Raw genomic sequence first — 23,987 nt, 5'->3', positions numbered from 1 at the left:
CTTCTTCGTCCCCAAAACCTGCTTCCGTATTGCCTCCATCTCCATTGAAGGAGTCAAACAACACGGCTGGGGTAGTGGTGGCTGAACCCCCTAAAATGGCATGCAGCTCATCATAGAAGCGGCATGTTTGGGGCTCTGACCCGGAGTGGCCGTTCGCCTCTCTGGTTTTCTGGTAGGCTTGCCTCAGCTCCTTCAGTTTCACGCGGCACTGCTTCGGGTCCCTGTTATGGCCTCTGTCCTTCATGCCCTGGGAGATTTTGACAAAGGTTTTGGCATTTCGAAAACTGGAACGGAGTTCTGATAGCACGGATTCCTCTCCCCATACAGCGATCAGATCCAGTACCTCCCGTTCGGTCCATGCTGGAGCTCTTTTGCGATTCTGAGACTCCATCATGGTCACCTCTGCTGATGAGCTCTGCATGGTCACCTGCAGCTTGCCACGCTGGCCAAACAGGAAATGAGATTCAAAAGTTCGCGGTTCTTTTCCTGTCTACCTGGCCAGTGCATCTGAGTTGAGAGTGCTGTCCAGAGCGGTCAAAATGGAGCACTCTGGGATAGCTCCCGGAGGCCAATACCGTCGAATTGTGTCCACAGTACCCCAAATTCGACCCGGCAAGGCCGATTTAAGCACTAATCCACTTGTCAGGGGTGGAGTAAGGAAATCGATTTTAAGAGCCCTTTAAGTCGAAATAAAGGGCTTCATCGTGTGGACGGGTGCAGATTTACATCGATTTAATGCTGCTAAATTCGACCTAAAGTCCTAGTGTAGACCAGGGCTAAGAGATCTTTGTGCTGTAGGAACTGCTGCCATGTCTGCATGATCTGCACCGAGGTTGCATGATCATTGGTGCTGGGAGCCGGGGTGTATATGTTGGCACTGTAGCTGTGCCGGTGTGTGCCCTGAGTGTACATTGGGGTTCGAGGAGTGAGCCACAGTCTGCAGCGGTGCTGCACCGCTGTGTGTTGATCATGGCTTTGGCTGAGTCGGTGCCAAGGCATAGGGTTTCGACTTCCCCTTAGATCCTGTGTCTGAGCTGGCTCTTTTAGAGTCCTTAGCTTTTGTGGTACTGGCAGTGCTGGATGGTCCCGCTATCTTGGCTCCAGGCACTGACAGTGCTGATGGTGCCGATGCTGTTTGCCCGTTTGCAGAACGGCACTTCTTGGCTGATTCCTGTGTTGGGGTGTAGTTACCCGCTTTTTAGACACTTCTTTAGCACGTTGATAAGAAATCTCGGTGGAGGAGGGACCCTTGTCAGAAGCCATGGTTGGCAAGGCTTGTCCAGGCTGGGTCCGGGCTTCAGGCTCAGACACAGGTCTGAATGACTTCTCCATGAGAAGGAGTTTTAGTAGCAAGTCTGTAGCCTTTCTTGTTCTGGCAGTTAACTTGACGCAATGAGGAAACTTCTGTGTTATGTGTGTTTCGCCTAGGCCGCAAACGCACTGAGTGTGCCCTTCTGAAACTGGTATTGACAGTCTGCAGATTAGCCAAAGTTTAAAGCCCGGGGAACCGGGCATTCCCATCAGGGAAGGCTTTTTCCCTCAGAGAGGCTGACTATCCTAAACGGTCAACTTGAAACCTAACTTTTAACAAGGGGAATAACAATAATAAAAATAATTTTTTTTTAAGAAGAGGAAAGAAAAAACAAATCAACTAACTATCTAAACTAAATAACGGTAGTAAATAGGTTAAAAGAACTAAGTAGCAAGGCACTGGTAAATGCTCCAACTCGTATCCAAGGGCGGTAGAGAAGGAACTGAAGGGGGGGTTGGTCACACAGTGCCAGTTAATCACCTGAAGCAGAGCAAGACAGGGACCGCACATGTGCGACCCGAGCGAGCACTGCTACGAAAAATCTCTAATTATGAGCACAGGGGCGCACAAACACCTAAAGTGGAGCACCCACAGGGACAGCACTCACAGAAGAACTTGTTTGTCCTGCTGGGCACAAGGGGATTGTGAGAAGGCAGTGGAGGACTATCAGCACTGGAATGGGTTAGCTGCATCCTCACTGTTACCCGCGCCAGTGAAAGAAGCACCTGGGCCCGAGCCAAGCCAGCTAGCCCAGGTGTAAAGCACCATTGCACTCAAGTGAGACGATTGTGTGCGTGGGTGAGACTGGTATAGGGTGACCAGATAGCAAATGTGAAAAATCGGGACGGGGGTGAGGGGTCATAGGTGCCTATATAAGAAAAAGCCCCAAATATCGGGACTGTCCCTATAAAATCGAGTCATCTGGTCACCCTAGATTGGTAAGAATCATAGAATCATAGAATCATAGAATCATAGAATATCAGGGTTGGAAGGGACCTCAGGAGGTCATCTAGTCCAACCCCCTGCTCAAAGCAGGACCAATCCCCAATCAAATCATCCCAGCCAAGGCTTTGTCAAGCCTGACCTTAAAAACTTCCAAGGAAGGAGATTCTACCACCTCCCTAGGTAACGCATTCCAGTGTTTCACCACGCTCCTAGTGAAAAAGTTTTTCCTAATATCCAACTTAAACCTCCCCCACTGCAACTTGAGACCATTACTCCTTGTCCTGTCCTCTTCTACCACTGAGAATAGTCTAGAACCATCCTCTCTGGAACCACCTCTCAGGTAGTTGAAAGCAGCTATCAAATCCCCCCTCATTCTTCTCTTCTGCAGACTAAACAATCCCAGTTCCCTCAGCCTCTCCTCATAAGTCATGTGTTCCAGACCCCTGATCATTTTTGTTGCCCTTCGCTGGACTCTCTCCAATTTATCCACGTCCTTCTTGTAGTGTGGGGCCCAAAACTGGATACAGTACTCCAGATGAGGCCTCACCAGTGTCGAATAGAGGGGAACGATCACGTCCCTCGATCTGCTCGCTATGCCCCTACTTATACATCCCAAAATGCCATTGGCCTTCTTGGCAACAAGGGCACACTGCTGACTCATATCCAGCTTCTCGTCCACTGTCACCCCTAGGTCCTTTTCCGCAGAACTGCTGCCTAGCCATTCGGTCCCTAGTCTGTAGCTGTGCATTGGGTTCTTCCGTCCTAAGTGCAGGACCCTGCACTTATCCTTATTGAACCTCATCAGGTTTCTTTTGGCCCAATCCTCCAATTTGTCTAGGTCCCTCTGTATCCTATCCCTGCCCTCCAGCGTATCTACCACTCCTCCCAGTTTAGTATCATCTGCAAATTTGCTGAGAGTGCAATCCACACCATCCTCCAGATCATTTATGAAGATATTGAACAAAACCGGCCCCAGGACCGACCCCTGGTGCACTCCACTTGACACCGGCTGCCAACTAGACATGGAGCCATTGATCACTACCCATTGAGCCCGACAATCTAGCCAGCTTTCTACCCACCTTATAGTGCATTCATCCAGCCCATACTTCCTTAACTTGCTGACAAGAATACTGTGGGAGACCGTGTCAAAAGCTTTGCTAAAGTCAAGAAACAATACATCCACTGCTTTCCCTTCATCCACAGAATCAGTAATCTCATCATAGAAGGCTATTAGATTAGTCAGGCATGACCTTCCCTTGGTGAATCCATGCTGACTGTTCCTGATCACTTTCCTCTCGTGTAAGTGCTTCAGGATTGATTCCTTGAGGACCTGCTCCATGATTTTTCCGGGGACTGAGGTGAGGCTGACTGGCCTGTAGTTCCCAGGATCCTCCTTCTTCCCTTTTTTAAAGATTGGCACTACATTAGCCTTTTTCCAGTCATCTGGGACTTCCCCCGTTCGCCACGAGTTTTCAAAGATAATGGCCAATGGCTCTGCAATCACATCCGCCAATTCCTTTAGCACTCTCGGGTGCAACTCGTCCGGCCCCATGGACTTGTGCACGTCCAGCTTTTCTAAATAGTCCCTAACCACCTCCTTCTCCACAGAGGGCTGGCCATCTACTCCCCATGTTGTGATGCCCAGCGCAGCAGTCTGGGAGCTGTCCTTGTTCGTGAAGACGGAGGCAAAAAAAGCATTGAGCACATTAGCTTTTTCCACATCCTCTGTCACTAGGTTGCCTCCCTCATTCAGTAAGGGGCCCACACTTTCCTTGGCTTTCTTCTTGTTGCCAACATACCTGAAGAAACCCTTCTTGTTACTCTTGACATCTCTTGCTAGCTGCAGCTCCAGGTGCGATTTGGCCCTCCTGATTTCATTCCTACATGCCCGAGCAATATTTTTATACTCTTCCCTGGCCATATGTCCAACCTTCCACTTCTTGTAAGCTTCTTTTTTATGTTTAAGATCCGCTAGGATTTCACCGTTAAGCCAAGCTGGTCGCCTGCCATATTTACTGTTCTTTCGACTCATCGGGATGGTTTGTCCCTGTAACCTCAACAGGGATTCCTTGAAATACAGCCAGCTCTCCTGGACTCCAAGTTAACGCTGAGCCCAAGTTAACGCTGCAGAGAAGACAGATGCTCAGCTGGAAGCTGTTTATATTCCCTAACCAGTGACTGTTACACATAACAAACATACGGTGCAGAAGGATGGACTCATTGCTGGCTCCCCCTTGTGGCTGGATCTGGTGTAGCAGCTCTTTCCTGTCTAGCGCCCCCTGTCTGTGGTCACTGCAGCCCTGCGGTGGACTCTTTTCTTGTGACTTGGCCCTCCGGGTTGCACTTTGGTCCCATCCCTTCCAGGGTAACAGAGTGCAACAAACAGCAGTCCCTTTCCTTCTGCCTGCTCTTCAGCCCCAGCTCTGGGCCCCAGGATCCTCACACCCTCCTCTCTGGGCTTTACATTGTCCTGATCCCCTTATGTCAGGGCCTCACACCACCCTGCCCAGTGAGGGGAGGGAGCCCAGGCCCTCCCACTATATTGGGGTCCAGTCCAGGGACCCTACAACAAGCAGCCAAGAGCTGCTCCATCAGGCTTTTCGCTGCTGTCTTCTTGGTCTCCTTCCTCCCCTAGCCTGCCAGCAGGGTCTCCCACAGTCCCTCTAAGGTCACCTCTCTTTCAGAGCCAGGAATCACAGGGCTCCCCCTGGAATCCCTACGAAATCTCCAACTCAGCTTCTTCCACCTCAATCTCCACCTTCCATCCCTCTGAAATTTCCCGTGCTCCATTTCTAGCTGGACACCTCCCAGGGCTCTGGTTCTCCCTGGCAGTCCAGAGGCTGCCCTATTTTCCAGGCTCCTCCCCACCAGAGCTTGTTCTATCCCAGTGGCTGCTCCGCATCGCCTGGCCTCTCCCCAACCTTCCCCCTGGGCTTCCCCATTGAACCTCGACTCTCTAATGCCAAGAGAAGGACGGTGGAGTTCTTCTCTCTCTCTCTGCAGCCCCCTTCTGCTCAACGTCCACTCTTTATAGCACCGCACCTGGGTCTTATCCTTACCTGGGCCTGGCCCCACCTCCAGGTGTGCCCAGGTGGGTTTATTGGCTGTTCCCGCTCACTCTTTCAGAGCCAATCTTGTGGGTACACACCCACCACACACTGGCAGAGATCAGGACTGACTCACAAGCAAATAACAAAGGTCACTGAAGTATCCTGGTCCTTCCATTAGCCTGCCATTTGGACTCTTTGCGGGCAATGGGCCTGCTCTGCCACATCCCGCTGTGGGATCAGGGCCTCCATTTGCAAACAATGCTCCTGGTTAAGCCAAGCATGCGATGCTTTGGGAGCAGAGGTCATTTGGTGCTGGGAAGGAGTTTCCGCAGGGGGCAGCCACATTGAGGTCAACAACGGACAGATTCCTACCTGAGACCCACTGACCTTGTTGGGCTAGATCTAGTGGCGCCTGGGAAGCGCTAAATCCCATGGACAGGCAGATGAGAGCCTCTTCCATTTTAAGCCATTTCTTTCAGTTGCTTATCATGGCCCAGGTTTTCAGCTCTGACTAAGCTGAGATCAGGGCAGGATTGGGAAGAACGGGGGTGGCGAAGGTGGGTTTATACAACCTGACCCTACAGATATCAAGAAGACATTTTGGCTGTTGGTGCATCTCAAGGTTAAGGGGCTTGCTTCTCATCCCACTTGCTCCAGTTTTTCCCCAGTGACTTCAACAGATTGCCACCGGTGTAAGGGAGAGCAGAAGGACACCTGGAGGGTGAAAGTTTACAAAAGCAGAGTTAAGAGATCCCCTGAGAGCCAATGGGGCTGAAAGGGAAGGGACTCATGGCCAGGGCACCCCTCCAGCCCCTGAGCCAGGGCAAGGCGTTGCAGGGGTTCTTCCACTCTAGTGCCCACTATTGTCAGTTGTTCTGGGCCTTCGGGCTGCAGCTTCTGTAGTCTCCTTTCCAGTTCTGCCCCTTTCTGGGTAACACAAGTTAAAGTAAAAGGCCAAAAAAACACCCAGCAACATGGTTCTTCTGTCCCTCTTAGGCTATTTCTTCAGTCTGTCTTCTGGGCTCTGTTCTCACCCCATACTGGGCTACCCTAGGGCCTTCGTGGCTCTGTTATAGAGCACTGACCCCAAGCTGCTGTCCCTGGTGCCCCTCCTACAATCCCCTACCTTCTTTACTCAGCTAAAAGAGCAGGGCTTTCCCCTGGAGGCCCTTTTCCTCCTAGCAGGTTCCCTCTGCCTCCCCTCCCTGGGGAATCTACCAGCTTCTCCCAAGGACCTTCCTGCAGACCCTACCTGAGGTAGGGATGTCACCTCTCAGGGACCAAAAACCAGGACATCCTGGATGATACCAATTCCACTGAACTGGGCAGCTGGGAGTGTGTACTGAGCACCTGTACAGATATCCCAGGACAGCTATCTCAAAAATGGGACCATGCTGGGAAAACCTGGGCAGGTAACAATGCTAGCTCAAGGTCTCCCCCTGGAGCCTGCTCCCTGTACATCCTCTCCAAAGTGGGTTCTCTCAGCCCTTTTTATGAGGCTCAGGCTCTATTAGTCCTGGGAGGCAGCCAGGGGCATGCAGAAGAGGGGACAAGCAGGAGCATGGTCCCTCCCAATAACCAGTGGGGGCACAGAAATTCTTGGGCCCCGGGGCCCCAGTGGGAGCTGACAGCTTCTCCAGCCTGGGGCCCCAGCTGGGGCACAGAACATTCCCCTTCAGCCATGGGGCCCCGGCAGGGAGAGTGAGCTCCTCCAGCTGCCCCCTTTGCCATCACCTGCCTGGGGTTTACTTCTGAACACCTGATACATGGGCAACTGTGTCCACTAGCGATGCCCCTGCTGGGCAGAGGGGAAAGGCAGGGAGTGATGGTGAGGGGCCTTGTGCTACTGTTAGCAGCAACCATGGGATGGGAGGTGTTCTCAAAGGAGGCCTGCATGCTCAGGGCTTGGCAGCTGGAGCCGCCCAGATCTCACACAGAATGGGTTTCTGTCAGAAGAAGCAGATTTGTCAAAATGGAGACATTTTGTCAGCATCTATTCTAGGCCAAAACCTCCACATTGTGGCGGGGAGGGGGGAATGTCGATAGGGTGACCCAATGTCCGGTTTTGGACAGGAACACCCGGTCGAAAAGGGATCCTGGCGGCTCCAGCCAGCACTGCTGACCGGGCCATTGACTGTCTGGTTGGTGGTGCCATGCAGCGGGGCTGACAGACTCCCTGATAGCCGCTGCATATCCCCCCTTTGGCTCCTATGCCTGGCCATGCCTCTGTGTAGGAGCCGGAGGGGGGACATGCTGCTGCTTTCGGGAGCTGCTTGAGGTAAGCATCACCCAGAGCCTGCACCCCTGAGCCCCTCATGCATGCCCCAACACCCTGCCCCAGCCCCGATCACCCTCCCATCCTCCAAATCCCTCGATCCCAGCCTTGAGCACCCTCCTGTACCCCAAACCACTCATCCCCAGCCCCACCCCAGAGCCTGCACCCCTGGCCTGAGCCCTCACTCATCCGCCAACTCCCCAACCCTCTGCCCCAGCTCTGATCCCCCTCCTGCCCGCCAAACTCCTTGATCCCAGCCCGGAGCACCCTCCTACACCCCAAGCCCCTCATCCCCAGCCCCACCCCAGAACCTGCGCCCCCAGCCAGGGGGCTCTTAACTCTTTGCACTCCAACCCCCTGCTCCAGCCCAGAGTCCCCTCCTGCACTCTGAACCTCTCAGCTCCAGCAAAGAGCCCCATCCTGCACCCCAAATCCCTCATCCCTGGCCCCACCCCAGAGCCCGCACCCCCAGCCGGAGCCCTCACACCATCCCCTGCACCCCAGCCCCATGAGCCAGCCTGGTGAAAATGAGCGAGCGAGTGAGGATGGGGAGAGCATGCGACAGAAGGTGGGATGGATGGAGTGAGCAGGGCCTCAGAGAAGTGGCGGGGCATGGGGCAGGGCCTTAGAGGAGGGGTGGGGCAAGGGTGTTCTGTTTTGTACGAGTGGAAAGTTGGCAACCCTACGAGTTGATGTATTCTAGGGCAAAACCTCCCCCCAGGGTCCAGGGGTCTTTGTATTCTAGGTCAAAACTTCCCCCACGGGGTGGGGGTGCGGGTGTCAATGTATTCTAGGCCAAAACCTCCCCAGGGTGTTGGGGAGGAGCTCGATCAAACATCAACATTTTCTGCTGAAAATCCAGAGGAAAATGAAAAATGTTAAGTTCTCGCGGAGAAAATCCCATTTTCCACCAGCCCTGGTGTGGAGAGACTGGGCCATCGATTTACAGACAGGGAATAAAGGGGCATGGGTCTGATAAACCCCCAATGGCCTGTTCCTTCAGCACCATGCTTTCGGATGCAGCATGCACTGCAGTTCTGTGCCAGCTTGGTTTACATCTAACTCCTCAGTGTCCCTTTGGAGTCTTTCTAAAGGAAAATACCTGATGCCAAAAGTCCATTTTGCACAGACTCTGGGAATGACTGGCTCCAGACCCTAGCACTGTAAAGTCTGAACCAAACCACCCTGAATGCCAAGGGGATTCAAACTTTGCGGTTCAAACTCCTTAAGTCCATGCTTCAGTCAATCTCTGTTGATCACAACACTTACCAATGTTGCTAGCTTAAGGCCATGGGACTTCCGCATTTGCGTAAAGATAGGCATGAGCTTAACGGCTGCGCTGAACAGGGATGGAACGGCTGAATCAGTGCCCACCTGCAGGCCTCTGGAGAGCTACCACTCAGACGTCAGCTCACAAGCCAGGAGGTCACGCATGGAAAGGGACAACTCTCTTCCCAATGCGCAACTGCTCAACTGGACATGATCCTCCCAGGCCCTTTCTCTTCATTGGTTTCTAGGCTCTGAGCCTCCTTAGCTCTTTGAGGAACTGAATGGCAGGGAAGGTTCAATATCTGGGGGTTCTCTCAGAGAATCAAACTGAACCAGAGGTGGAGAGAGAGAGAGAAAGTATGAAAATAACTAGAATGCATGTGCGACTTCCCCCGGGCAAGAGGAAGAAGGGAAAAAAAACACACCCAAGGAGAAGGAAAGAGCCACAAGCGTCCCCACCCCCACCCCACCGCACCCCGCCGCCGATGTCCTGAGCCTGCATCATGGAGGAAGAGCAAAGGGGGTTATTTTTTGGGTAGCATCAAATACTACCATGCCTATCGCCATATCAGCACCTGGGTAGGCAGAGAGAGGCCAGCCATGGCACAATATGAAATCACAAACACCCTCTGGTTTTTCTTTACACCAGTGTTACATACCCCCATGAGAGGGCCACTTCAGTCCATGTGTCTGACATTCACAGTGATTCAAGCCCCTGTTTAGGCAGCAGCTTTCTAGTGACCCCCAGACACATGTGGTCAGCAAACTTAGAACTCCAGACCCTTTCGAACTAAAGCATAAGCCTCGATCAACCAAGCTAGGGGAGGAGGTCTAGAAGCTCTCATAGACTGATATCTTCAGTGTGGAGCACCCACTTGCAGGGTGCAGCATTGACTTAACACATCCCTATGATCTGGGCACAGGTGTGAAGGGAATGCATCAGAGGACCTCTGTCCTTCCCATCTTCTAGTGTCTGAGCCTCTTGGATTAGCGGCACTTGACATCTCAGAAGGGAAACAGACTTGAGCACATGGCAAACCTATAAACATCAGCAGCATGGCCCATGCCAGCCACTAGTGGCAATCCACTCTGAGAGCATGGTGTCACCTGTGCAGTGCAGCCAGGGGCTGGGAACCCACCAGTCAAACCATGGTTAGAGCAAGTGTAACCCACACACTTTCTGGGTGTGGTGTTGTGTCCCATCTAGTGGCACTGAGACCACTTAGAGAGAACAGAGAGAGAGAGAGAGTTAAATGAGTCTGCTCTACAGCCTTAGTTAAGAGGCAGTTGGCTTTTAGCTCATGCAGTAGAGGCTCATGCACTAAGCTTCAGAGGTCCCAGGTTCGATCCTGCCCGACGATGACTGGCGTCTGTCGGTGTTACACAAGCCTTTAAATAAACAATTGGGGATCAATGTGCTCCTTTCACCTCAATGACTCTCCCTAGTTCTGGGTGACCAGCCCTTCTCACACAGGATCTATTGGAGCACCACAATGTAATAAAATCTGAGTGCAGCACAAACCCACTGAAATGCTCAGGCTTCAAGGGAACCAGGGCTCCTTGCTGTATCCTCATCCCCATGCTGAGTCTTCCCCTCTGCATCCACCCCAGCCCCTGTAGTGACCTCCCGTCTGGCCCTCTCACCCTTCCACATTTCAGCAAGCAGCATGGCAAGTGCCATCTCCCTCCTGATTCTCATGGGTGACTTTAATTTTCCTGATATCTGCTGGGAGAGCAATACAGCGGTGCATAGACAATCCAGGAAGTTTTTGGAAAGCGTAGGGGACAATTTCCTGGCGCAAGTGCTAGGGGAGCCAACTAGGGGGGGCGCTTTTCTTGACCTGCTGCTCACAAACCGGGTAGAATTAGTGGGGGAAGCAAAAGTGGATGGGAATCTGGGAGGCAGTGACCATGAGTTGGTTGAGTTCAGGATCCTGACGCAGGGAAGAAAGGTAAGCAGCAGGATACGGACCCTGGACTTCAGGAAAGCAGACTTCGACTCCCTCAGGGAACAGATGGCCAGGATCCCCTGGAGGACTAACATGAAGGGGAAGGGAGTCCAGGAGAGCTGGCTGTATTTCAAGGAATCCCTGTTGAGGTTACAGGGACAAACCATCCCGATGAGTCGAAAGAATAGTAAATATGGCAGGCGACCAGCTTGGCTTAATGGTGAAATCCTAGTGGATCTTAAACATAAAAAAGAAGCTTACAAGAAGTGGAAGGTTGGACATATGACCAGGGAAGAGTATAAAAATATTGCTCGGGCATGTAGGAAAGATATCAGGAGGGCCAAATCGCACCTGGAGCTGCAGCTAGCAAGAGATGTCAAGAGTAACAAGAAGGGTTTCTTCAGGTATGTTGGCAACAAGAAGAAAGCCAAGGAAAGTGTGGGCCCCTTACTGAATGAGGGAGGCAACCTAGTGACAGAGGATGTGGAAAAAGCTAATGTACTCAATGCTTTTTTTGCCTCTGTTTTCACTAACAAGGTCAGCTCCCAGAGTGCTGCGCTGGGCATCACAAAATGGGGAAGAGATGGCCAGCCCTCTGTGGAGAAGGAGGTGGTTAGGGACTATTTAGAAAAGCTGGACGTGCACAAGTCCATGGGGCCGGACGAGTTGCATCCGAGAGTGCTGAAGGAATTGGCGGCTGTGATTGCAGAGCCATTGGCCATTATCTTTGAAAACTCGTGGCGAACGGGGGAAGTCCCAGATGACTGGAAAAAGGCTAATGTAGTGCCAATCTTTAAAAAAGGGAAGAAGGAGGATCCTGGGAACTACAGGCCAGTCAGCCTCACCTCAGTCCCCGGAAAAATCATGGAGCAGGTCCTCAAAGAATCAATCCTGAAGCACTTACATGAGAGGAAAGTGATCAGGAACAGTCAGCATGGATTCACCAAGGGAAGGTCATGCCTGACTAATCTAATCGCCTTTTATGATGAGATTACTGGTTCTGTGGATGAAGGGAAAGCAGTGGACGTATTGTTTCTTGACTTTAGCAAAGCTTTTGACACGGTCTCCCACAGCATTCTTGTCAGCAAGTTAAGGAAGTATGGGCTGGATGAATGCACTATAAGGTGGGTAGAAAGCTGGCTAGATTGTCGTGCTCAACGGGTAGTGATCAATGGCTCCATGTCTAGTTGGCAGCCGGTGTCAAGTGGAGTGCCCCAGGGGTCGGTCCTGGGGCAGGTTTTGTTCAATATCTTCATAAATGATCTGGAGGATGGTGTGGATTGCACTCTCAGCAAATTTGCGGATGATACTAAACTGGGAGGAGTGGTAGATACGCTGGAGGGGAGGGATAGGATACAGAAGGACCTAGACAAATTGGAGGATTGGGCCAAAAGAAATCTGATGAGGTTCAATAAGGATAAGTGCAGGGTCCTGCACTTAGGATGGAAGAATCCAATGCACCGCTACAGACTAGGGACCGAATGGCTAGGCAGCAGTTCTGCGGAAAAGGACCTAGGGGTGACAGTGGACGAGAAGCTGGATATGAGTCAGCAGTGTGCCCTTGTTGCCAAGAAGGCCAATGGCATTTTGGGATGTATAAGTAGGGGCATAGCGAGCAGATCGAGGGACGTGATCGTTCCCCTCTATTCGACACTGGTGAGGCCTCATCTGGAGTACTGTGTCCAGTTTTGGGCCCCACACTACAAGAAGGATGTGGATAAATTGGAGAGAGTCCAGCGAAGGGCAACAAAAATGATTAGGGGTCTAGAGCACATGACTTATGAGGAGAGGCTGAGGGAGCTGGGATTGTTTAGTCTGCAGAAGAGAAGAATGAGGGGGGATTTGATAGCTGCTTTCAACTACCTGAAAGGGGGTTCCAAAGAGGATGGCTCTAGACTGTTCTCAGTGGTAGCTGATGACAGAACAAGGAGTAATGGTCTCAAGTTGCAATGGGGGAGGTTTAGATTGGATATTAGGAAAAACTTTTTCACTAAGAGGGTGGTGAAACACTGGAATGCGTTACCTAGGGAGGTGGTAGAATCTCCTTCCTTAGAGGTTTTTAAGGTCAGGCTTGACAAAGCCCTGGCTGGGATGATTTAACTGGGAATTGGTCATGCTTCGAGCAGGGGGTTGGACTAGATGACCTCCTGAGGTCCCTTCCAACCCTGATATTCTATGATTCTATGATTCTAAATACCTGCCAGGAACTGAGCGGTAGTCTGTTAGCTGTTGGTCCGGGGCTCATGCTGTCAGCTCTCTATGGCCTGAGTTCAATCCCTGGGGCCCCTCAAGCTCATGGATGTGTCTTGCATTTGTTTGCTTTGCTCTTAGGCTGAAAGCTCACCTGGGGAGGGGAGACTGGCTCATCTATGGGCCACAGGCCCGGGGCCGGTAGCTACTGCCATTCTGCAGCAAAGGCTAAGAAACCCTGAAGAATGAATTAGTGACTTGCAAGTTGTTCCTCTCTGTAAATGTCTGGCAACATGTACATGGTGATGAAAATACCCCAGTGTTCCCTCTGATAGGAAGCTGACATGCTACCCCTGGGATCAGAGCTTCTGGAGAGGTGCCAGCCAGCCTTCCTGAGCTGGAGAGCAGGGGAGGAGGACAGGATCCCAGAAGAGCAAGGCTCTCAGACTTGTGAGTGGAGCCCAAAGATGGGTGACTGGGATAAATCTCCCCCTGGCAGAATGACTTTCCTGGGGATTCATTAGCATCTCTGCATGCACTGGAACAGAAATGGGAACGGTAATAAGGTGACTAGACAGCCCCATGTAACCGTGGCAGTTGGAGGAGAAGGCACGATCTTCTTCATGCTGGTAGAACAAGGAGTAATGGTCTCAAGTTGCAGTGGGGGAGGTTTAGGTTGGATATTAGGAAAAACTTTTTCACTGGGAGGGTGGTGAAGCACTGGAATGCGTTACCTAGGGAGGTGGTGGAATCTCCTTCCTTAGAGGTTTTTAAGGAAGGCTTGACAAAGCCCTGGCTGGGATGATCTAGTTGGGGATTGGTCCTGCTTTGAGCAGGGGGTTGGATTAGTTGACCTCCTGAGGTCCCTTCCAACCCTGATATTCTGTGATTCTGTGATTGCTGAATGAAGCTGACACCTGGCTATTTGCCTGTACGCTCCACTGTGGCCAGCAGGGAATGGGCTGGTTGGAGGTATGGTGGACTCTCATGGAGATTCTGGAGGGGGTGGGGAAGGTTCCACTAAATGACATCTATCCTGCTGCTGGGTTATTTGAGCTCAGGATAATTAATGAGTCTGTTTATTAGTGTATCTTTAAAAGATTGTCCAAGACACCCAAAGCTTTGGATAGGTGTTTGTTGTAGAATAGTAAAAATCACAGCTAGCTAGATAGAGGGAACTGGGACATGCCAAACTCTGCTGTCAATTCTTAACTTATTTAGCAAAGAAAACCTGAGGAAATCATCTGATGGCAGGTGGGGAAAAAATACATAACCCCCCACACACACTTGGAATGGAAAGTTCTCATTACTTTCCTCTGCCTAAGCACGAAATTTAATCTTTAATGGGAACATGAAGTAAAACAAGAGTTGTTAACACTCTCCTTATGACAGGGCTTTGATCAGGGAAGTATTAATTATGTTTGAAAGCAAAGGAGAGATGCTAATGAAGAGGCGATCAAAGGGAAAGGCAATCATGCTGAGTTCAAAACTATTTCTTATGCAGGGGAGGGGAAGTGTCAATTTCCCTGCAGGGAATTACCCCAATATCTTTCAAGGTCGTCTCCTGCCCTCATCCAGAGACTGGCAAAGGTGTGTCCACTCAAGACTTGAGGGGGCCCAGTAGATGGCTCTCCCTGTTACTAAAAACAAACCCAAGACATGACCTTGGCTGCCTGCCACGCTACTCTTAGGATCAGAGCCGTGATTGTTATTTATTTTGCTAGCTCTGGAGAAGTGCACAGGGCTTTACAGTCAAACTGCACTTGCCAATAAAAGGGAATACACACTTCCTGCTCTGCACAGCTCATACACGCATCAGAGGCAGTTCACAGACTGCAGGCATGGCCACTGTTGACATGCCTCTCTCACAGCCCCCTCCACTCTGCTGCTCTCCAAGAGCTGGCCTGGGCGACTACACAGACCCTCCAGGGGTAGAGCACGAACCAGACAGGGACTCAGTCGCAGTGCGGCCCCCATGAAGTCAGGGGCAGTTTTGAAATGTATCACAGGGATGCCAGAACTTCACCCCATCTTTGCTTCCCCCATACTCCAGGAGGGAGGTAACCTGCACCAGGTTCAATGCATAGGCTGGGGCCGTTTGAGGTGGGGACTGGTGCTAAGGTTCCAGCCTCTCTCCACCCCTGCCTGCCCACTCCCCACCCAACTCCATTGGAGAGGAAGAAGGAGCACGGTAGCATCTGCACAAGCTGAGTCCTAGGGCCCCTTACAATTCCTGACCCCCTGCGAGGGCATAAAAGGGCTCATGGCTGAGGCCTGTATAAATGTTATCCCAGTAGTCATGGCACAGAGACTGGCAGCTGCGAGTGGGTCGCCTGTCTGCTTGCTCTCACCAGCGGAGCCCATTGTGTGTAAAGGGATTTCCTGCTCTTCATTCAGTTTTTGGAAGGTCTCTGAACATCACAAGAATAGTGAAAGAGAGCAATTGTTTGCCCCAGAACAGCCAAGGCATGTGGGTTTGTGGATGGTTTTACGACTGGCAGTAACAGCTGGGCTTGGAGCACTGTGGGGACTTGTTTTCTGTGCCTTACAAACTGTTGAGGTGCCATAAAGTGAGATGCAGCTGTTCCCTCTGGCTGAACCTTTGCGGTTTGGTTTTCATGGAGGAAAGCGAGGGAGGTGGGTGCTAACGCTGTTACGCTCTGCTCTGGCTTCGCTCTGGGCTCCGAACTTGGGGGTCAGGGGGTGAGTTCATTGGGCCAGAAGGGACAATAATGATCATCTAGGCTGACCCACTGCACAGCACAGGCCAGGGAACCTCCCCCAGTGGGCTCAAGCTAGAAGGGCTCCAGCTGATGGGAAACCCATGGCAAGTTTTACTGCTCATGAATGTGAAGGGCAAGTAAAGCTGTGCAGAGCCAGGTACCACACAGGCAGGTGCTGTGCATGCTCCTCCCTCACATCTCTGCTGGATCATAACCTGCAGTGTCACTTGCCATTGCAGTCTTGGGACTTCAGCCAGCTCTGACGATGCACCTCATTCCTGACTTGCATCGCCCCTGCTATTCCAGTTCTGGGCCCCTCCCATGCAGCTCCGTGGACGCAGTGCAGCCCTGACCTGCAGCACGTATGATACAAAAGGTGGTTCTGAACATTCCCCCACTTGGCACCACCTTTGCCCTGTGGCTCTCTTGCCCATGCTTTTCCCAAAGCCCATTCTCTCCTGCTGCCAATCCCATGCTCTCCCGCACTGAGCTTGCCTGGCTCCAGGCTGTTATGTACCATCCTTCTGACAGCTTGGGGAGATGGCTGGCTCCCACTTCGGCCTCTCCATTGCCAGGAAGGACTCCCTGTGCACAGGAGTATCTCAGAGTGGCATAGATCTGGCAGGGCTGGCTCTGCACCACCCACTCTTGCCCCGCTCCTGCAGCCCCAGGATGGAGGGGAGACGACAGGTGGCAGAGAGCCAGGAAAGCCACCTATGCCCGCCCCCACACCGTAGCTGCACTGTTCAGAGATGAGGTGCTCCTGAGGATTTATTACCCCTCTGGTGTTGCAATGCCCAGGGCTACAGGATGAAAGGGTTAAATCAACATGCAGCTGTGCCTTGTAGCCCCTCCCCTCCCCCTGATTCTAGAGGTACCTGCTGTATTCCCACCACCATCTTCCTCACCTTATCTTGTCTCCAAGAACCCATTTTTCTCTCCTGCTTTCATTACTGTGCTGGGCTTAGACAGTCAGCATCCTTGAAAGATGACCCATCTCTTAGCTGAATAACATCTCCCCAGCGTGCTCCCTTTCATCTGCAGGTCGGTTCATCCCTGATTGATTCCTGCAGATCATTATCCACTCCCCCGCCATTTATTTCTCTCCTTGCTCAGGATCCACCCGTAGCATGTTAATCGCTTCCCTCGCCAGCTGCCTTTGCCAGGGGGAAGGGGAATGAAGCAATGGGTGTTGGGGGACTGGGAGATGGAGCAGCGTGTGGGCGGGAGGTGGGGGGGGGAGGGTTGGGAGGGGGAGAGACTGACACAGGCTCTGGATTCCAGCTGGATGAACCTGTGGGACAAAACAATTATGTAGCAAAGCCAAGGCACTGTGTCACTGCCTGATGAATTAATGCATGATGGGCTTGTGTCCTCTATCTATCATCATACATACACGTCCACCTCTCTTTCTCTCTCTCTCTCCCTCTGAGTCCGTGAAGTTTCTCTAAATTTATGCTGAATAACTGAAATTAGAATCTGGCCTTGCCTGTCCGTCCATTTGGCTGTCTGTCTAGGCATTTATTCTCTGTAAGTCACGGAGGTGTCTCTCCCCACTTCAACATTCCACAAGTAAACAAATGAAGGAGCTGTTAGAAACATACTAAATCTCTATGATGGAATGGTGTCAGAGCACCAACACACGTTTTCTGTCTGTGCTGGCCAAGTAACGGAGACAATTATTCCCCAATAATCTTTTTGCTGGTTGATGGGGAAAAATGCAAATATTTGCCTTGATTCATTTCATTCGACCATCCCTAGGGCTGGTTGAATAATAAAAACATTTATTCAGAAGTAACTGATTCATTAGCTGCTGGAAAGAATCAGTCCCATAACCTTTGGGGATATTATTTGTCAGTTCTGATCACAATGACATGAGGCCCAAAACAAGAGATCAGTTTCTCCAGTGACTCAAGTGGCACAAAGAGGCTGGATTTTGACTATAAATGGCCAGGAGAAAATGCCTCTTGGGGAAGGGAACTCAGCTCCTATGCCTTCCTCACTGCTCTCAGCAAAAGAGGGTGAGTCAGGGGTGGAAAGGTGGTGGACCTCTGCTCTGCCAATCCCAGCTGGCAAAAGGCCTTGCTGACCTCCCACTAGCATAAGATTACACTAGTGTCATATGTTAGAGCAGACCCATGGCTGCTCTAATTGACTCTACATCCAGGCCAACACTGCATTAGGGAGCTGCAGTTGGCTCCCTAATGGCTACGCCCCCTACTAGTCCCCGCCCCTTACACCAAACACGGCTCGGAGTCCTCGGTTCCATAGTTCTGCGAGCTCAGCTTGTGGGACCCAGGACATGCTTAGGAGAGCTATAACACTCAGACACTCCAGTGAAGAGCATGCTACAAAAAAGGCTCTGGAGGATGCTAGCTAGGACACACAGAGTTATCCCTGAGGACCAAGGGAGATTAGTTACTGATCCCCTTAGACAGAGGGCCACTCTGTTCACCATGGAAAACATTACTCTGAAGCATCCAAAATCATGGATTCTGGTTCAATTTAAAAGCCAAATTTTCTGATGCCTCAAACTCTGCACGTGTCTAAGATGACATGCACCTGGTTTGTGTGCACAAACTGCCATTTGCACACACAGATCAACTAGATGCCCAGCGTCCCAAAACTCATGCAAACGTGGATTTTTGCAGGTGCAGTTCTGGGCCTGTAACAGCTAATACAGCTCCAAACCCGACCCCATGTATTGTACTCACAGGCACATTCCGCAGCATTAAAGATACTCTCAGATCACTTTAGTTAAGGCCAGCGAAACACGTCAATTGAAAAGATCAGATGGAGGGGAAACTGTAGGAGCTCATGTGGAATGTGAAATTAATGGCTCTGTTAAGAGAAGCAGATATCGTTGAACTAATTAACTTAGCTGCCAGGGCTAATTATTTATTTTACAATTGCCCCCAAAATGCTCTCAGGGAGGCATTCAGAAAACAAAGAAGTGTTGATAAAGCTGTCAACTCCTACACATTCCAAGTGCTTATAGTTAGTTCCATGGGAGACATTCTCCAGTGCTGTTGGGTCTGGGAGCGTGATAAAGATCTCAGTACCATCAGAGGTACTGTAAAAAAACTCCCTGGCCACACTGAACACTGACAACCTAGGGGCAGAGTCACATAGATTGGGGCAGATCTTCAGCTGACCTAAATCAGCATAGCTCCATTGACATCACTGGAGCTACTTTCTTACATTTCTTTGCATTCAAAGCTGAAAAGCCTGTGCTCCGGCAGATGGGCTGAGTAATCCACCAGTCAACCAATGAAATCGTTGCATCCAAATTAGCTGTAGAGTAAGTGTGGTGGTTGGTTGAGTTACCTCTGACATCACAGTGGTCTAGGACTTGAGGCCTGACATACATACATGCCTTACTGTAACTGTATGCTTCACAGGTATAATTCGTCAAGTAAAAATGGCTGAATGGTGAAAAACTGTCTGGGAACAGGCCATGAATCCTGGTGATGATTGAACCTGGTGATATCCTGAACAAAGCCCTGCGTGTACCTGTTTCTGTCTCTTCACACTGACTCAGTAGCTATGCTAGGCTTCAGAGCAACCTTCCTGGAAACTTCTTAGAGAGGTTATAGTAATGGCTAGGGGCCCTAGTGGAAATCAAGGCCCCCCAGTGAGCTAGGCGCTGTGCCACAATGTACTGAGAGATGGTTCCTGCCCCAAAGAGCTTACAATCTAAATATACAGAAAGCAAGAGGGGAAACTGAGGCACACACCAGGGAGATGATTTGCCAACGGTCAGACAACAGTTTAATGGAGCATTTTCAACCCCTGGAAACAAGATGCGCAAACCCTGATGTTGGAGGCTTTCAGATTTTGCTTAGTATTGTTTGCACAGTTTAAAGGTGAACACACGGCTCCCAGCTGCAGGAAGAGGATAGGGGAGATGGCAGCGGGGATAGGGTTTGGGGGTTTATTTTTGCATTGCTGTCTGTTTTCTATAGGGCAAATTAGGGAGTTTCTCTCAGGCTGTAAGAAAAGCACAAGCACATGGAAATTAGCAAAATGCCTTCCCTCCATCTCTGTCTCCTTTTCCCTCTCTCTCCTTCCCTCTCTCTGTCTTTAATTCACTCTGATCTCATGGCTTCGAGTGGGGAATGCTTCTCCCGCTTCCCTTGGGACTGGGGAAAGCTCTTCTCCTTGACGTGCATTAAGTGGCTTGTTGTCTTGGATAGTGAGAGCTCTCCCCAGAGCTGTATATTTTTAGCGCCCAACAATGTTGTAATAATAAATAATAAATAATAAAAGTGCTGCTCAGCAAATATTATTTTAGGACATACAAAATTAGTGATCCTGCCGTCAGGGATAAATCTGATGTTGGGTTAATGGGTTTGTAAGCAAGAGCTGGGAGAATGAGCCCTTGTGGAATTAAAAGCGCTGGAGTTTGTGCTCTCCCACGAAGATGCACTGACATATTTTGTGTCTAAAGATTCTAGCCAGATATGAGGTATTTGGGTTCCTAACTCCCATTGCAATCTATGGAAGTTAGGAACCTAAATACCTTGGAGGATCTGAGCCTTTGTCCAAACTTTTCATCACAGTCTGGACATCAGTGTACATTTCAGGGGGCGGGGCTTGTGGTACATTTGGTTGTTTCATGGTTGAGGTTACATGGTATTTTTGGGGGGGTTCTCTGATGGACTTAAGGCTCAGCCTATGTGCTTGGGAAGGGCACCCAACACAGCTGTGGCACTTGGGAACCATGATGCCGAATATGGTATAAAGACTCGCCTCCAGATTCACCCTTTCCAGCAGAGATGAACTAGACCTGGTTTCACAACCTTGCAACTAGCTACATCTCTTCCAGGACTGCCAGCCCAACCACTGACCGGTGTGGAAGAAAAATTCAGTCTTCACTCTTAGGTTGTTTGCAACAAGTCAGAGACAGTTTATTCTCAAGCAATTGCAAGGGGGAGAGTGCGCATGGACAGGGATTCCCCCTTCCTAGGCAGGTCTCCGCCCGATAAACAATTAGGACAAGCATTTATACCTTTTGTTACATACCATAATAATCAATTGCTGTGTCTTGTTTATACATATTCCTTCCTGATATCTTACTTTGAAAGCAGTTCCTGCTACATTCTGCGTTCCATTCTTATCTAACACAAGGTCAAAACAGCATCTCTTACAGTTTTCCCACTCGCCCAGGCCCTGCCTTAAAGTCTCGCATTATTAGAGTTAGCCTGACTCTTGCTCTTTTCCTAAGAAAACTAAGATGTCTGCGTTCAAATTCCGTTTATCACTTTCTCCACTTCCACACCGGTCATGAGTCAGGCCCCCAAAATCTCAGAACACTGGCTTAAAAATCAGGAGATATTAAAACAAAATCAATTTGAGCTTGTTTATTTGTCTTATGCTTTTTAAGCCTTTTGGGTTCAGTGGGGTCATATTTCCAAGCTTTTCTCTAGGGTCACGAAGGCTAGAAACTTACTCTAGTTTAAAAGGAAAGCAGAGATTCTGATGGAACCACTTAGTTCTGGGAGCTGGGGCATTACGAAAACCTCCAAAGAGCACGAGACTCATGCTAAGAGTTGGCATTACTGCAGTCTTCATACCCAGAAAGCATCTGTTTGATTCATTTCCTTCATCCTGGGAGTGTCTTTAATGGTGGCATTGCATTTAAGACTCACCCTCTTTTGTTGGAATGTAAACATTACGTTACTGCAACGTACAGCATTTACAGCATCCAGAACTGGGGACTGACTGCAGCTTGCAGCTCCCTACATTCCAGAGACCTCCTTTGGTCTTTAGCCAGCCTTAGCTCTCTTACGTAACAGAATAATAACAACTGCTCGACATGGGGAGTGGATACAGGTGCATCCCAGTGCAGGAGTTTCTAATGCATGCAGTCTGATTTATGGAGCCTGTTCAGTTTTCCTGGTTGTTTGATCAGGCCATTTCTCCACTTTACTCCCTTTGTGGATAAATCCACAGCAAGCCCCTCCTGAGCATCACTGGCTGTTCAGGGTGTATTTCTTGCCATAAATAAGTAACTATAGTTTTCTAGAAAGGCTTTTCTTCATTGAGCTACATGTAGAGCTCAGCTCAGACTCCCAAGAACTGAGCCAAATACAGGGTCCTTTGCAATGGAGGCACCAAGCCACTTGGCTGAGACCAACAATTCAACAGACTTGGCACAAGCTACCAGCAGATGGTAACATATTGCAGAGGAATCTCTCTGTGGCACTTATATAGTCCCCTGTCACAAGGGTTTAAGGTTCCAGGAGTTTGTGGGGACAAGATAGCCCAGGGAAAGGCAGGGGCAGATACTGGGAGAAAGCGAGTGGAATAGTGTTTGGAGAAAACCTATGCTGCTGGCTCCTTAAGGGCCCAGTGTGACGGTGCCCTCCATAAGGCTTTATGGAAATATGCTTATAAATATATATGACAAAACTAGAATATGTTCTATGTTACATATGCCAGGTAACCTATCTATGTAAAGGTTATGATCTACTGAATCTATTAATCCTATCTGTATGCAAGACTTAGACTTGCGTGTTTTATTTTATTTTGCTTGGTAATTCACTTTGTTCTGTCTGTTACTACTTGGAACCACTAAAAATCACTACCAATATCTCAAAGCAATCAGCTGTGCACAGATCCTGTTCGACTACGCCACTGTGATGGGTTGGATCACAGAACCCCCCTGCTTTCCTGCCCTGGCAGCTTAGTACTCCAGAACCCTGTCTTGCTGAGCCAGACACGCCAGTCTGCTCCAATGCAGACCCAGGGTCTGAACCACGTGCCCAAAAGCTGCAGACTTAACTGAAAGCAGCTTATAGAAATGTTCCGGTCCTTAACACTCAGATGCCCAACTCCCAATGGGGTCCAACCCTAAATAAATCCATTTTACCCTGTATAAAGCTTACACAGGGTAAACTCATAAATTGTTCGCTCTCTATAACACTGATAGAGAGAGAGATGCACAGCTGTTCCCCCCGGTATTAATACATATTCTGAATCAAACTGAATGCAGATTAAAAACCTCACCAGTTCCAGTAAGCTCTCTTTTAAAGACTAGCCTCCTTCTAGTCTGTGTCCAGCAAGCACTCAATCTGTAAGGTGCCACAAGTACTCCTTTTCTTTTTACACCCCCTGTAGTTACTGTTCTTTGATCCAGTTTCTTTCAGGGGTTTCCTGGGGGTGGAGAGGCTATCTCCTTAGCCAGCTAAAGACATCTCCCACGGGCTTAAAATAGACTCTCCCTTGTGGGTGGAGACCCCCTCCTTTCTCCTATGCAAAGTCCAGCTCCAAGTTGGAGTTCTGGAGTCACCTGGGGAAGTCACATGTCCATGCATGACTCTCAGTTCTTACAGGCAGAAGCCATTGCCCACATGGTATCTTGAATGTCTCCAGGAAGATTTCTTATGTGGATTGGAGCATTCCAAGATGCATTGTTCCTTAAGTGCTTCTTGATTGGGCACTTAACTTTGCGAATTCCTTTCTCCAGGAACTGACCAAATGCTCTACAAAGGTTATTTAGAAATCAAGCCAGTACACGGCCAATATTCATAACTTTGAATACAAAAATGATACATGCATACAAATAGGATTAATAGATTCAGTAGATCATAACCTTTACATATATATGTTACATGGCATATGTAACATAGAACATATTCCAGTTATGTCATATATATTCATAAGCATATTTCCATAAAGCCTTATGGGGGGCATCATCACACCCAGAACCTGTGTAGTGCAGGGTGTGGCAGTGTCCCCCTCTGCCAGTCAGTTGGGATGAGCCCTGTGAACAGGACTGCCACTGGCAGGACCATGCTGAGCTTTCCCAGTGCAGGGCTGGACTGGAAAAGAGACCAGCTGGGAGATACTGGTTTAAGGCTCCAGCTGGCCTGAATTAGCCCACCCCAAGAAGAAGGGCTGGGGACTCCTCCTCCCGGCAGAAGTAGCCTGCCTGGCTGATATCACACAGGCCCCAGGAGCAGGGCTGCAGAACCCTTGAGCTGGCTAACAAAAGCATTTGACTAGCATGCCAGGAAACTGAACCCCGACTGTGCAAGTTCCAGACAAGGTCCTTTCCCTAGTTACAGTCGCCTCAGAGAAGTAAAGGCTTTGTAGGCCTTTGCTACTCCTTGAGCCTCCCATCAAGGCCTGGAGATGGGCTCCAGAAGGCCCCAGCGTGTCTCAGACGCAGAGAAGCTGTCCCCCAGAGAGCGCACTGGCCATCCAGGAGCACGTGAGCTTTAGAAGCTGTGGCATCAGGACCCAGCTGAAAGGCACTGGAGCCGTCAA

General features: G+C 50.1%; 1 long non-coding RNA gene across 1 annotated transcript; it reads left to right on the top strand.

The window, feature by feature from the left end:
* The first annotated feature begins 471 nt into the window (after positions 1-471).
* LOC122461897 lies at positions 472-20,730 on the top strand. Its single transcript, XR_006284145.1, has 3 exons — positions 472-501; positions 9,533-9,537; positions 20,575-20,730. It is a non-coding gene; the product is annotated as an uncharacterized LOC122461897 (long non-coding RNA).
* Positions 20,731-23,987: the final 3,257 nt, after the last annotated feature.

Source organism: Chelonia mydas, chromosome 10, assembly GCF_015237465.2.
Source record: "Chelonia mydas isolate rCheMyd1 chromosome 10, rCheMyd1.pri.v2, whole genome shotgun sequence".
NCBI classification, from domain to species: Eukaryota; Metazoa; Chordata; order Testudines; family Cheloniidae; genus Chelonia; species Chelonia mydas.
Note: the sequence above shows the minus strand (reverse complement) of the source record. Positions and strands in the feature narration are given on the sequence as shown.